This window comes from Salmo trutta, unplaced genomic scaffold (assembly GCF_901001165.1).
Source record: "Salmo trutta unplaced genomic scaffold, fSalTru1.1, whole genome shotgun sequence".
NCBI classification, from domain to species: Eukaryota; Metazoa; Chordata; class Actinopteri; order Salmoniformes; family Salmonidae; genus Salmo; species Salmo trutta.
Window position 1 is genome coordinate 91912 of NW_021822741.1, and position 12537 is coordinate 104448.

The 12537-nt window shown below is 43.1% G+C and overlaps 1 protein-coding gene across 1 annotated transcript in view; it reads right to left on the minus strand.

The window, feature by feature from the left end:
- LOC115184117 (sialoadhesin-like) overlaps window positions 1-12537 on the minus strand; it is a 161367-nt gene that overhangs the window by 62902 nt on the left and 85928 nt on the right. The window lies entirely within an intron of this gene.

Consider the following 12537-nt stretch of genomic DNA (forward strand, 5'->3'; position numbering starts at 1 on the left):
GACACTTCACACACTCATTATATACACTGCTCAAAAAAATAAAGGGAACACTTAAACAACACAATGTAACTCCAAGTCAATCACACTTCTGTGAAATCAAACTGTCCACTTAGGAAGCAACACTGATTGACAATAAATTTCACATGCTGTTGTGCAAATGGAATAGACAACAGGTGGAAATTATAGGCAATTAGCAAGACACCCCCAATAAAGGAGTGGTTCTGCAGGTGGGGACCACAGACCACTTCTCAGTTCATATGCTTCCTGGCTGATGTTTTGGTCACTTTTGAATACTGGCGGTGCTTTCACTCTAGTGGTAGCATGAGACGGAGTCTACAACCCACACAAGTGGCTCAGGTAGTGCAGCTCATCCAGGATGGCACATCAATGCGAGCTGTGGCAAGAAGGTTTGCTGTGTTTGTCAGCGTAGTGTCCAGAGCATGGAGGCGCTACCAGGAGACAGGCCAGTACATCAGGAGACGTGGAGGAGGCCGTAGGAGGGCAACAACCCAGCAGCAGGACCGCTACCTCCGCCTTTGTGCAAGGAGGAGCAGGAGGAGCACTGCCAGAGCCCTGCAAAATGACCTCCAGCAGGCCACAAATGTGCATGTGTCTGCTCAAACGGTCAGAAACAGACTCCATGAGGGTGGTATGAGGGCCCGACGTCCACAGGTGGGGGTTGTGCTTACAGCCCAACACCGTGCAGGACGTTTGGCATTTGCCAGAGAACACCAAGATTGGCAAATTCGCCACTGGCGCTCTGTGCTCTTCACAGATGAAAGCAGGTTCACACTGAGCACGTGACAGACGTGACAGAGTCTGGAGATGCTGTGGAGAACGTTCTGCTGCCTGAAACATCCTCCAGCATGACCGGTTTGGCAGTGGGTCAGTCATGGTGTGGGGTGGCATTTCTTTGGGGGGCCGCACAGACCTCCATGTGCTCGCCAGAGGTAGCCTGACTGCCATTAGGTACCGAGATGAGATCCTCAGACCCCTTGTGAGACCATATGCTGGTGCGGTTGGCCCTGGGTTCCTCCTAATGCAAGACAATGATAGACCTGATGTGGCTGGAGTGTGTCAGCAGTTCCTGCAAGAGGAAGGCATTGATGCTATGGACTGGCCCGCCCGTTCCCCAGACCTGAATCCAATTGAGCACATCTGGTACATCATGTCTCGCTCCATCCACCAACGCCACATTGCACCACAGACTGTCCAGGAGTTTGCGGATGCTTTAGTCCAGGTCTGGGAGGAGATCCCTCAGGAGACCATCCGCCACCTCATCAGGAGCATGCCCAGGCATTGTAGGGAGGTCATACAGGCACGTGGAGGCCACACACACTACTGAGCCTCATTTTGACTTGTTTTAAGGACATTACATCAAAGTTGGATCAGCCTGTAGTGTGGTTTTCCACTTTAATTTTGAGTGTGACTCCAAATCCAGACCTCCATGGGTTGATAAATTGGATTTCCATTGATTATTTTTGTGTGATTTTGTTGTCAGCACATTCAACTATGTAAAGAAAAAAGTATTTAATAAGATTATTTCATTCATTCAGATCTAGGATGTGTTATTTTAGTGTTCCCTTTATTTTTTTGAGCAGTGTATGTCTAGTGTTCTGTCTGGGATCTGTGGTCTGTGCCAGAGGACTACAAACGGAGCATTACATTACATTTACATTTACATTTAAGTCATTTAGCAGACGCTCTTATCCAGAGCGACTTACAAATTGGTGCATTCACCTTATGATATCCAGTGGAACAACCAATTTACAATAGTGCATCTAAATCTTTTAAGGGGGGGGTTAGAAGGATTACTTTATGCTATCCTAGGTATTCCTTGAAGAGGTGGGGTTTCAGGTGTCTCCGGAAGGTGGTGATTGACTCCGCTGTCCTGGCGTCGTGAGGGAGCTTGTTCCACCATTGGGGTGCCAGAGCAGCGAACAGTTTTGACTGGGCTGAGCGGGAACTGTGCTTCCTCAGAGGTAGGGAGGCGAGCAGGCCAGAGGTGGATAAACGCAGTGCCCTTGTTTGGGTGTAGGGCCTGATCAGAGCCTGAAGGAACGGAGGTGCCGTTCCCCTCACACCTCCGTAGGCAAGCACCATGGTCTTGTAGTGGATGCGAGCTTCAACTGGAAGCCAGTGGAGAGAGCGGAGGAGCGGGGTGACGTGAGAGAACTTGGGAAGGTTGAACACCAGACGGGCTGCGGCGTTCTGGATGAGTTGTAGGGGTTTAATGGCACAGGCAGGGAGCCCAGCCAACAGCGAGTTGCAGTAATCCAGACGGGAGATGACAAGTGCCTGGATTAGGACCTGCGCCGCTTCCTGTGTGAGGCAGGGTCGTATTCTGCGAATGTTGTAGAGCATGAACCTACAGGATCGGGTCACCGCCTTGATGTTAGTGGAGAACGACAGGGTGTTGTCCAGGGTCACGCCAAGGTTCTTAGCACTCTGGGAGGAGGACACAATGGAGTTGTCAACCGTGATGGCGAGATCATGGAACGGGCAGTCCTTCCCCGGGAGGAAGAGCAGCTCCGTCTTGCTGAGGTTCAGCTTGAGGTGGTGATCCGTCATCCACACTGATATGTCTGCCAGACATGCAGAGATGTGATTCGCCACCTGGTTATCAGAAGGGGGAAAGGAGAAGATTAATTGTGTGTCGTCTGCATAGCAATGATAGGAGAGACCATGTGAGGATATGACAGAGCCAAGTGACTTGGTGTATAGCGAGAATAGGAGAGGGCCTAGAACAGAGCCCTGGTGGACACCAGTGGTGAGAGCACGTGGTGCGGAGACAGATTCTCGCCACGCCACCTGGTAGGAGCGACCTGTCAGGTAGGACGCAATCCAAGAGTGGGCCGCGCCGGAGATGCCCAACTCTGAGAGGGTGGAGAGGACGATCTGATGGTTCACAGTTTCAAAGGCAGCAGATAGGTCTAGAAGGATGAGAGCAGAGGAGAGAGAGTTAGCTTTAGCAGTGCGGAGAGCCTCCGTGACACAGAGAAGAGCAGTCTCAGTTGAATGACCAGTCTTGAAACCTGACTGATTTGCATCAAGAAGGTCATTCTGAGAGAGATAGCATGAGAGCTGGCCAAGGACGGCACGTTCAAGAGTTTTGGAGAGAAAAGAAAGAAGGGATACTGGTCTGTAGTTGTTGACATCAGAGGGATCGAGTGTAGGGGTGCAACTCTCGCTCTCTTGAAGACGGAAGGGATGTAGCCAGCGGTCAAGGATGAGTTGATGAGCGAGGTGAGGTAAGGAAGAAGGTCTCCGGAAGTGGTCTGGAGAAGAGAGGAGGGGATAGGGTCAAGCGCGCAGGTTGTTGAGCGGCCGGCCGTCACAAGCACAAATCTGTGCTCCTGCTTCCTCCTTCCATCATTTTGTACATTTCATAAGTTTATCTGAGTTGATTGGTAACACCTTAGAATATCTCATAATGATGTTTTGACAGACAGACGGATGTCCGTACCCTGTGGAGGTGTACTGGGAGAATGAGGAGGTGTTGAGGCCTATAGAGTTGGTCCACTGAGGAGAAGTAGGGGTTCTCTAAGTCTAGTTGTCTGGGTACCTGATCACCAGCCTGGTGCTCTCCAGCTCCCCCCCTGGACAGGTGGACAAACTGCAGGCGCAGTCCAAAAACATACAATTGAACCAATAACATAGTCCCAAAAGTACAATGAAACCAATAACATTGTGTTGGGTTTTATTACCGGCTTGTTTTTCATTTGCCGCCAGAAAGGAGTTGAATCGTTGTACTTTTCTCTCTGTGTTGGACAATGGTGATACTATTTATGTGCAAGACTCAAGCTCTACACTGAAGGCTCTTGACTCTGTGTATCATGCAGAGACGTCTAACTCACCATTGGGATCTCTACACTGCTGTCAGGTGGACATCAGTAGAAACATGCAGGCTCAAACACTGGTACATTCTTATTCAGAAGACCATTTAAGGAAAACTGTCATTTTATATATCATTATATCCTCTCTTCTAGCATGAAATGAGAACACATAAATACTCAGATCTCAATCTTGTTTTATGCTAACAGTACCGAAAATTAGAACCAAACATGGAAAAAAGTCCTTTCATTACTCAGCACCTGATCTTGAATTCCCTCCAAGCCGACCTAAAACTCCAGGACCTGGTGTCTGGAGGAGTTCAAAGGACAAATATGTGAACAGGTTGTTGAGACATGTAGCTGTTTCTAGTTGTCACCCCATGTCACTAGTTTGCATTGCCTTATGTAAGGAAGCCTGTTGTTTTATATCACACAAGCCTTCACACAACATACAAACACACACACAACCACCATTTCTTTGCTGTTGTATTTGTGCTGTTGCCAGGGTCCTCTGTCTGTGTTGTTCGTTTAGTCATACTTCTTTTTTTTATTCCCGGTCCCCACAGGAGGCCTTTTGCATCTTGTCAGGCCACCATTGTAAATAATAATTTGTCGTTAATTGACTTGCCTGGTTAAATTAAGGTTAAATAAATAGTGTCCTAAAAGTACAATGGAACCAATAGCATGGTCCCAAAAGTACAATAGAACCAATAGCATAGTCCTAAACATACAACGGAACCAATTTCATAGTCCCACAATTGCAATGGAAACAACAGCATGGCCCAAAAAGTAAAATGGGACCAAATAGCATAGTCCCAAAAGTGCAAACTCCTAAAGTTGAAGCTAAATAATTGAGAGCACAACTCACATAGTTGAAAGCATTTGACAGCATTTAGCTGCATCCCACCTCTCACCTTTACCTCTCCAAGGTGCAAGTGGCCATGTTGGCATTCTTGAAGTTGACAAAGGCATATAATCTCTCGTGTAGAATTCTGATACTCTCCCCACAACTACAGTATAGAATGTAGAATTAGAATGTAGAAATCTGTAGAAATCTGATACTCTTTATCTCCACTCACCTACAGTGGGGGAAAAAGTATTTGATCCCCTGCTGATTTTGTATGTTTGCCCACTGACAAAGAAATGATCAGTCTATCATTTTAATGTTAGGTTTATTTGAACAGTGAGAAACAGTATAACAACAAAAATATCGAGAAAAACGCATTTGATTTGATTTGCATTTTAATGAGGGAAATAAGTATTTGACCCCCTCTCAATCAGAAAGATTTCTGGCTCCCAGGTGTCTTTTATACAGGTAACGAGCTGAGATTAGGAGCACGCTCTTAAAGGGAGTGCTCCTAACCGCAGCTTGTTACCTGTAAAAAAAAAGACAACTGTCCACAGAAGCAATCAAGCAATCAAATTCCAAACTCTCCACCATGGCCAAGACCAAACAGCTCTCCAACGATGTCAGGGACAAGATTGTAGACCTACACAAGGCTGGAATGGGCTACAAGACTATCGCCAAGCAGCTTGGTGAGAAGGTGACAACATTTGGTGTAATTATTCGCAAATGGAAGAAACACAAAAGAACTGTCAATATCCCTCTGCCTGGGGCTCCATGCAAGATCTCACCTCGTGGGGTTGCAATGATCATGAGAAAGGTGAGGAATCAGCCCAGAACTACACGGGAGGATCTTGTCAATGATCTCAAGGCAGCTGGGACCATAGTCACCAAGAAAACAATTGGTAACACACTACGCCGTGAAGGACTGAAATCCTGCAGCGCCCGCAAGGTCCCCCTGCTCAAGAATACATATACATGCCCGTCTGAAGTTTTCCAATGAACATCTGAATGACTCAGAGGACAACTGGTGAAAGTGTTGTGGTCAGATGAGACCAAAATGGAGCTCTTTCGCATCAACTCAACTCGCCGTGTTTGGAGGAGGAGGAATGCTGCCTATGACCCCAAGAACACCATCTCCACCGTCAAACATGGAGGTGGAAACATTATGCTTTGGGGGTGTTTTTCTGCTAAGGGGACAGGACAACTTTACCGCATCAAAGGGACGATGGACGGGGCCATGTACCGTCAAATCTTGGGTGAGAACCTCCTTCCCTTAGCCAGGGCATTGAAAATGGGTCGTGGATGGGTTTTCCAGCATGACAATGACCCAAAACACACGGCCAAGGCAACAAAGGAGTGGCTGAAGAAGAAGCACATTAAGGTCCTGGAGTGGCCTAGCCAGTCTCCAGACCTTAATCCCATAGAAAGTCTGTGGAGGGAGCTGAAGGTTCGAGTTGCCAAACGTCAGCCACGAAACCTTAATGACTTGGAGAAGATCTGCAAAGAGGAGTGGGACAAAATCCCTCCTGAGATGTGTGCAAACCTGGTGGCCAACTACAAGAAACGTCTGACCTCTGTGATTGCCAACAAGGGTTTTGCCACCAAGTACTAAGTCATGTTTTGCAGAGGGGTCAAATACTTAGTTCCCTCATTAAAATGCAAATCATTTTATAACATTTTTGACATGCGTTTTTCTGGATTTTTTTGTTGTTATTCTGTCTCTCACTGTTCATATAAACCTACCATTCAAATTATAGACTGATAATTTCTTTGTAAGTGGGCAAATGTACAAAATCAGCAGGGGATCAAATACTTTTTTCCCCCACTGTACAGTACAGAACATAGAAGGGAGGAAGAGGACCACGGTCAAAACACATCCATTATAGCAACATTATCACAACCTAACATTATTAATGATCCCTAAATGGCATACTATTCCCTACATAGTGCACTACTTTTGAACAGGGCAATAGGGAATAGGAATATAGCAATAGTGTGCTATTTGGGTCAGTCTATAGAACCTATAACTGTAGAGATGTACACTCACATTACATGATGTATTATTTGGATGTGGAATAACCAAACAACAGACTGGGTGTGATTTCAGTGAACAAAGTTTTTCTGTACTGTTGAGATAATCTTGTCTTAGACCTTGAGATTCATGTTAGCTCCTGGAGCTAATGCTAATGACTTTAGCTCAGTGGGCTAGCATGGTCTAGTGTCACATTAACAACCCAGGTATGATACCCACAGAGTTAAACATACTCACCCACTGGAGTCCTGAGGGGATGAGAGGTCCACCACTGGAGTCCTGAGGGGAGGAGAGGTCCACCACTGGAGTCCTGAGAGGAGGAGAGGTCCACCACAGGAGAAGGAAGAGGAAAATATTCACTCATTATTAAAACCAGAGAATAGTTCTACTTTACTATCTTTGGTGAAACATTGTAGTGAAACCTCACAATAAATCATTGTTAGATGTACAATATGTATTTATTTATTTTAACTTTTTTTTTTATTAAATAAAAAGTCTAACTCCTCTAAAATCAATGACTGTGCCCCCTGTGGTGGGGTCTGATATAGTGCAGCCTGTCTATACTATGACCCCTGTGGTGGGGTCTGGTAGTGCAGAGAGGAGAGATGGAGTGACAGACACACAGCCAGACACACACACACAAACACACCCACACAGCAATATTCACATCAACATCAGATGAGGGAGGACAATTTTATTTTCATGGGTCATGGCCTATCACAGCACATTGGATGACTGTCATTCACATTCTATTCACCCAGTTCAATGCAACATCAATAGGTTTAGGCTTTTACATGTCATGATACTCTAATGTTCTATATACCCATCATGAGGTTGCTACATTCTAACCTATGAATTAAAGTTTACAACGTAGGTGCACAGGTCGAGATAAAATGTGGAGTAATCAAGGTGACAGACAGTGACACATTCAATACTGCCTTGCACACTCTGGCCGGCATCTAGCGGATAAAGGGTGTAATCATTAGTCCAACATTTGCAAACGAGAGTTTCTATTGGACAAATTCAGGTATGTTAATCCCTGTTTCATTTGATTCCGTTTCAGAAATGTTTTTATACAGAATTGGCGGAATGAATACACCCCTGATCACACACAAACACAGTTCACTTTCAAAGCAGCCACATAGAAAGAGAAGGATCACATTGCCCGCTGTAGAACTCCAGTCAGGACGTGACAGATATATTTATTTGTTCATCTTTATATACAGTACTACACATATCCATAGTGCCCATGACTTTCTAGGGGATAGGATGTTTCAATAGAAAATAGGCAAAATAATGAAAAAGATTTGAATCCATAACTACATAATATGCAATGAACTACAGACTTTTTCATTTGTAAATCATTATTTTAACCCCAAATAAAACCTTTGGTTTATATAGCCCTGGGGTGAATGAAAAAAAGATGTATATGTATTAGGTCGTTAAAATCTTAGATTACGTGTAAAACAACTCATTGCTGAACTAAATCATAATATGTATTTGTATTATAACCTCTGAAGAACGTGGCTACAACTCACAAGTATTAGTAAAAATGTGTAATACATAATATATGCACTCCATCTCAATTTTCACAAGAGACATATTCTGAACTTTTAATTTAAACTCTTTACACATACTTATGCTACTTCCACATAACAAAATACAATGTCAGTGTCAGTGTATGCATCCTTCGATGCTGTGGGGACTGTGTTATATCTTGTACATGTTCCTCCCTATAGATATTCCTTAACATCCTAGACACTACTACATTAGTAGTACATAACTGTGTAATAGTGTAGTACTACAGTACGGCCCTGTCTTCTGGATATGTGTAGCGCTGTAACTAAGTATATGTTGTTTTCTAGAGTGTACAAATATTATTCTAATGATTGAAGTTGAATCAACATAGACGTTAAGCTGACTTTTTAAAAAAAACATAGTGGTGTGTTAGTTAAGATGCTGAATATAAAAAGGGGCTTCTTCTATAGAAATAGGTCAGGCCTCCTGCTTAATAATGCAAAGCAGATCATTCAAGCTATGTTCTTACTGGTTATAGACTATGTTGAAATAATCTATATGAATACAGCTGCCACTTCATTAAAAACTTTAGATGCATATGACCCTAGATCATGTTGTTTTATAATGGGTACAGGTTCAGTACACATCCCTGCATTCTCTATTATAAAGTAGGGGGGCCCTCTTTGAGGTCATGTATGTCAATTTGTTGCTCTCTTTGCCTTTATAAAGCTCTTTGACCTACTGTAAACTCCCTCTGTTGCTAACACCTACAATAATCATTAGACGTACGAGTCAGAGTTATCATACACATTGTCAGGGTTTGCTAACTCTGGAAATTCCTTTGGTCTGTACAGAGTTAGGTAAATCAGCTCTTTGCCCCTTACATGGGGAATAATCTCCAAGCTGCTCTAAACATTGCTGTTTTTGGTGTCTCTAGGTTAATCTCTAGACTGCTGAATGAGGCCTGTCACAATTTACTTACAAAACCCTTCAAAGGAGTTTGTGAAACCATTCAGTCATGGATGTATGTAAACATATTTAAAACGTATTGCATGTTACAGAAGACTACTGTTGTACATTGAATAGCCTGTCAAATAATAGTTCTGCAGGAGGGGTGAAGTCAGGCGCAGGAGACTCAGGTACGTGAAACACGTAGTTACTTTAATGAAGAAAAACAAGTCCAAAATATCAAGCCTACAAGGCAAGGGAAAAAATATTCCAACAAAGGAAGACTAACACAGTCTTGGGAATATACCGGGACGCAGCCCAGCAACCCTAAACCCAAAACGCTAAATATAAAAGGACCAGAAAATAAATCTCCCCAACCTACAATAACAGACACGAAACAATCCAGCACAACCCCAAACACAAAACAGACAGACTAAATACCCCACTAATTACTAAACACAAACAGGTGCTACCCTAACCAGACATTACCAAACGAAACAGAAAAGGTAATCGGTGGCAGCTAGTAGGCCGGCGACGACGACCGCTGAGCGCCGCCCGAACGGGGAGAGGCGCCACCTGTGGACGTTGTGACATAGCCATTCATCCCTGTTACACCTTGATGTGTTTGCTCTCTGTCTGTACATGTTTATAATCCACATAGTGTGAATAGCGGTTTCCATAAAGTTATTAACCCCCTAAACCGGAATATGAAATGACCTTTATGATCTTACCACTATTACTTTGGGTTCTAATCCCCCATCTTTCAGAATCCCCACTGTGAACAAATCTCTAACATTCATGATCCTTCACTATATTTTATCCCTAAACCTCCCACAATAACTATTGTCTATTGTTAGTCTCAATGACCTTACTGACAATATCAAAGTTTTACATAGCTAAATACATTGTTGGAGACAGTTTTCATGTCTTTCATTATGCAAACATTTGTTTATTAGATTATATTTCTTCATAGTTGTCACAAACCTTAGGGTGTTTTCTATCCAAAGCCAATAATTATATGCATATTCTAGTTACCCCGCAGGAGTAGTAACCAGATTAAATCGGGTACGTTTTTTATCCGGCCGTGTCAATACTGCCCCCTAGCCCTAACAGGTTAAATAATAGATCATCACTCTCACACACACACACAGCCCTGTCTTCATAGTTGTTCATAGTTTATTATCATAGTTTGATCATAGTTTGTCATAGTTGTCACAACGTCCACAGAAGGTGGCGCCTCTCCTCGGTCGGGAGGTGCTCGGCGGTCGTCGTCGCCGGCCTACTAGCTGCCACCGATCTGTGTTTCAGTGTCTATTAGTTATGTCTGTTTTTTGATTGCACCTGTTTCGTGTTTGTCATTAGTGGGGGTGTATTTAGTCTGTCTGTGTTTAGTTAGGATTCGTGCGGGATTGTTCTTTGTTACGTGTGGTGAAAGTGGTGTTATATTGTTTGGTTTACTACTTATTGTATAGGCAGTAGGGTTGCCGGGCTGCGACCCGTCTGCCTTTTGAGCGGAGCTTCTTTTAGTCTTTTTGACTGTTGTGCTCCCAGCCGTATATGGATTTTGCCCTTGGATTTATTAAATCAAGTTTGTTCCAACGGACCTCAGTCTCCTGCGCTTGACTCACCCTAAAACAGTTCTATCCGCTCGTGACAATAGTTTCTAATTATCGTTTCTAATCACAGTTTGAACATAGTTGGCCATGGTTTCTAATCATACTATCTAGTCTGAGAGGTTTGATATAATAAGCAGGTCAAATAGACCCTAAGAGGGCAGAAGCTATTGTTCACAAACAATATGAATAAAAACTATGGTTCAACGGATAAATAGCCTTAATTTTTTTTAAACATACATGTAAATGACAAGACTTAATACCTATCATTCTTAAATAATATATATCTATATACAAACATCATATTGACTATTTAAATCACCTTCAAAAAGTTCCATGAGTAAGGAAGGATTCACCGATTATCTTTTAGCTGTTCTGTCTTCACGCTGTTCTGGGCCGATGGCTGGTGTTTGGAGTTAGGGTAAGACCGTTCGTACAGAACGGTAGAATACTGTCTGTTTCATCGGTCCATAATGCAGCATGTATCCTTCTTGGGGGGAGTCTGTCCGCTGTAAACACAAAATTAGCTTTTAAAATAGGGTACACACTTTTTGTTTTTAATGTATAAATATTATTATGGATTTTATTTTTGGACTTAAATCGAAAATAGCGTGATGGTGACGGGCTATGTAAAGGACCGGGCGCTGTTTGCTTCTGAGATCCCCATCTAATGATGGCTGATCCAAATCAATTATTCCTGGTAGCAGCCGAGTATCCTATAGATGTTAAATAATATTAACATATATTTATACGAAATATAAATATATACATTTTAACTTATAAAAATACGTGCAATTGATATAAATACATACCTGAAAAATCATAAAAACATATATAACACCGGTTTAATATTAGAGATAGTTCCCAACAGGGCATTAATTACGCTATAACCAAACAATTCCCATAAAATACCTAACGCACCCAAAATCTAATATATTATTTTCACTAACTCACCTTCAAAAAGCTCCATGAGGAAGGAAGGATTCACAGATGATCTTTTAGCTGTTCTGTCTTCACACTGTTCTGGGCTGTTGGCTGGAGTTTGGAGTTACGGTAAAGCCGTTCGTACAGAAGGGTAGAATAGTGTCTGTTTCATTAACCTCGTTCAGAGGTCGAGTCCATAATGCGTCATGTCTTTTTGTTGTGGGGGGCTGTCCGCTGTAAATTTACAGACCGGGGTGGGGGAACCGATAGTAACGTATTGTTTAGAGAAGAAAACAATGCTTTAAAACACCAGGGGTCGGTTTAGACATATTCTGGCTGGCTGGATTGCCTTTTGCTTCCAAAATTCTCAGGGGAAACAGCTTGGGGGGTGTTTTTAGTGACACCCTGTATGCATACCTAACCGTTATTACCGGTGTTGATTAAAAATAACACTGTTTTTAAATCCAGGGGGCAGTCTAGACATATTATATTCTGGCTGTGGGTTTTGTCTTTTGAGCCCCCACATCCTCTGGGGGGGAAATACATTTGGATTTGAAAGGCTTGTGTGCTAATAACACGAAAGTGACTAGCTTGTTTCAAACAACCTTGAAAAATCCATTGTTTTGGAAACACACACACACTCGCCCTCACGCACACACACATGCACACGCACACACCCGTCTTTCCTGAATGTTTTTTATTCTCAGACACCCATGGAGAGAGGGAGCGTGAAATTACAGGCTTATACGGTGAGATACAATTTTAAACCATTTATTTAATTCCAAATATTTAGTACAGACCATTTAAAACATGCTATAATTA